This window comes from Lygodium microphyllum, chromosome 20 (assembly GCF_053477565.2).
Source record: "Lygodium microphyllum isolate KBCC chromosome 20, Lygodium_microphyllum_v1.1.10, whole genome shotgun sequence".
NCBI lineage: Eukaryota > Viridiplantae > Streptophyta > Polypodiopsida > Schizaeales > Lygodiaceae > Lygodium > Lygodium microphyllum.
Genome location: NC_141154.1, coordinates 31,217,203 through 31,220,880, shown reverse-complemented (window position 1 = coordinate 31,220,880; position 3,678 = coordinate 31,217,203). Strand labels below are relative to the sequence as shown.

General features: G+C 37.6%; 1 pseudogene; it reads left to right on the top strand.

The window, feature by feature from the left end:
• Positions 1 to 1,365: 1,365 nt before the first annotated feature.
• LOC148018804 (uncharacterized) lies at positions 1,366 to 2,033 on the top strand (annotated as a pseudogene).
• Positions 2,034 to 3,678: the final 1,645 nt, after the last annotated feature.

The following is a 3,678-nucleotide window of genomic DNA, read 5'->3' as shown; positions in this document are numbered from 1 at the left end:
ACAGTAAGATTTTACATTCAATTGTTGTAGCTTTGATTTCTTAATATTTCTGTGTGAACTAATGATTTATAATTCAGCCAATGAGCAAGGAGAAAGGAGTGTGTGCATCTAGTCCTACAATAGATGAGAGTGGCGGTGATGACTTCTCTCCTATCCAAGTTCTTATTTTTGTGCTTTTTTTAGGGAATATTTTATGTTACTTATATTGAGTTTGCCAGTTTCTAAGTTCTATGTTTCAAATTTTGTTTGTTTTGTGTTTGATTTTTGTCTTCCTAGGTTTCTAAAAGAAGACAAAAAGAACAAGTATTGTCTCAACCCGCTTGCAACACTGTGCAATCCATGTGTAGTGAGAAAGAAGAGCAAGGGGAAAATGAGGTGGTGAAAATTATGAAAGGTGGAGATGTATTGGCTAAATGTAGGGTTTTAGATGTTTCAAGGTGCCCATCCATTCCCCTTCATAGGATCTTTCCATATCCTAGGGTTCGAGGTTTGAGAAGTGACACTTTGCTACTCAAAATAGCCTTAAAGGGTGAAACTTACTGTCTAGAGAAGGGTATTTTCATTGTCTCTCTTGTCTCCCCTTTGGGTGTTGCAATTTCGGTGACAAGTGAGATGAAGGCTTCATGGGATGCTCACTGGTAGGCTATAGATAAAGAGTTTGAGAATGAGTTGAGAACCAAGAAGGGGTTTTCTATTCTTTCCAATAAAATGTTCTATGTATGGGAGGGGAACCTTTGCATAGTGGCTTGGATGGAGCTCATTACAGAGAAATATAAAGATGATAAATAATGGAATTTGAGAATCTTTAGCACTGTTGTTGATCCAACTAGACTTAGTGAAGTCTCCTTACTTGCTGGATTTCTTCGCATGAATGAGTAAGTTCCTCTCAAAACACAATGCGCATGTGATCCTTCTCATTAAATACATATGTATTAAACTTTTGTCTTTTTTGGAAGCTTGAATGAGCGTGCAATCATAGTCACAAATCTGAAGGATACATTGGTCAATGCTGCAAATATTTGTGAGTGTGACATTAAATCCTTTTTGCGAGAGCAACCTGCTAATGTGGCTAAAACCTCGAGTGCCTAAAAGAAGCTTGAATCAAAGACATCACCCCCATGGTATCTACTAGCTAGAGAGGATTTGGCCCAGCTTGTTTACCAGGTAGATATATTTAGGCTCTTTCTTGTTATGAGAGGATTAGAAAGTATGGTATGCAATGATTTCCCCAAAATTTTGTAGGTTGAGTTTCAAAAGGAACTAGGGACCAAAGTAGCTAAAGTGACAAAAGGTCTAAGTGTGGAGGAGAGGGCTTTAAAAGAAAAGGATATCTCCACTAAGTTGCGACGAAAGTACACTGATTGTATGCAAAAAGTATTGCAATGTTTGATTTGTTTAAAATTATTATTGTTGTATTTGTCTCCTACTAATATGAAATGGTTTTGGTATATTTATTAGGTTTTAAACATTATTGATCCATCCCTTGGCAAGGAATGGATAGAAACTTTGTTTTCTCTTCAATTTTATGGAGCAGACACCATTGTGGGTATTGAAAAGTTGAATTTGATAGCAATCTCTTCTGTCACTGCATGCAGAAAAAAAGATAACTTGGTTGAGATTGCTTGAGAGTTCAAGATCTATTCACAATACCCATGGTATGCCATCAACAAACACAGAGTTCAGAGCGTAAGAGTTTTTCACTTATCTTGCTTTATCTCTATGCTTCATAGAAAAAAATTGCCTTCGCTTTGCATATTTTTGTGCCTTTCATTATTTCTATCATTGTAGTTGGTTGTCTAGGGAAGTGTTGCTAGACATGATAGAAAAGAATGCACTTCATTCTTTGGAGCAAGAGATAAGAATAGCAGCTACCATAGAGCATCCAATTAATTTTCCCGATAAGCCATCTCTTCATGTTTACTTTGCATCCATATGATACAAGGGCAAAAAACATATTTTTGGCAACATTAACAAAATTAGTGCTAAATAAAAGTCCAAAAAAAAGAGGATCAACCTATTCAGTTCCATCTTGATGTAGCCGCTTGTCGGTTGCTCTATCGGTTGGTTTTCTATTTTAATGCCTTTTGTTTGACATTGTAGTGTGTAGTTTGTGCTGGCTTGGATAACTTATCTTTGAATATTCCAAGTATTTTTTGCACTTTAGAGACCTCAATCTGCTTGTTGATTTGCCCAAGGCTTGTAAAACATGGGTGGATATCACCAACAAAGAGCCCACTATGTATGGAGAGAATATGATTGCTCTCTCACCATTTGAGATTGAGACATGCCCTTGGTGGATTGACATGCCTTCGCCCCATGTGTTGGCAAGTGAGAAATCTAAGTTTGAGGAATGGAAAAAATCAAAGGAAAAGGGTGCAAGCGGTGGTTGTCTGAGTCGAGGTAAAGTGGCTTCCACAACTATCTCCTCTCTTTCCTTAAGCTTTACATTTCTAACAAAGAAGTGGTTTTGAAGGTGATCAAATAAGGGGCAAGGAAGCGCAAAGTGGTGAGCATGCTCAAAGAGGCAAGCAAGCTCAAAGTAGTGAGACATAGAGTACATGTGACTTTTCTCGGGGCGGGGGGGGGTCACCTTATAGAAGCACACTATATAACGTGCGTTCAAAAAAGGATACTTTAAAAACCCCTTTTAAAAAAAAATTCACCATTTTATATACCCCTTTTGTGAAATTTGAAGGCAAAAGTTATATCCCCTCTGTAAATCTAAAATTTGAATCGAACATGCATTTTCATGGCCCCTTATGTACAATTCAAATTAAAACATGATACTACCATAGTGACTACTTCTACTCAGCTCTTCCAAATGGAAAACCATGCATTGAGCATCATGTATCCTTTTACCTCATCAAGTGGAGCATTATGAGCATTCATTGCTCATACAAGATCCCAAGCAACTACCACACTAGTTAGGAAGTAACCCTCATCTACTCTTTACATCCACACCCGTGATTTTGGTTTTGTACTTCGAGTCTCACTTTTGTATGAACTATTGGGCCAAGTCAAACAAACAAACATCCACCAAACAAAAATCATTGCCTTCATGATCATTGCAAGCTTGTAAACAATCTATTGCAACACCCTTGGTTTGATGTCTTGATTTCATTGGGGTGACCTCTTGGGCAACTCAAACAAAATATCCATTACCTCCATGATCCTCCTATGTCCATGAGTAGTCCGGAATGACACCCTTGGCACAATGCCTTAATCTCATTGGGGGTGGGACTCTTTGGGTCAAGACTAGAGCCTTCCTTTCACTCTCTTTGATCACCCTTTTTGAGCATGAGAAGGAGTGTTAGGCTACCTTAAATTTCCTTTCAAAGTACCATGGTTCTTATATCAGCCCCAAAAAGTAATTTTGTGTTTTAGACATCACAGAAGACATTTCAACAGGACAACTAGCTCAAAATGTTGTATTAAAGAGGACCCAATGTGCACTCTCATTTTCGTAAGTTGATCTTTGTGATTCATTTATATAGAAGGTTTTTTTCAATTGTTGCATTTTAAGAAAACCTAACTACATGGTTGGTAGATGTTTTTTTGGGTACAGCCATGATGTGAGACTTTGACTGGATATGCTTTGTGAAAATCGTGTGCAAGTCTGATCTTGAAGGGCACAAATGCAATCATTTCTTATCATACTTTTGCATACAATTCTTACTC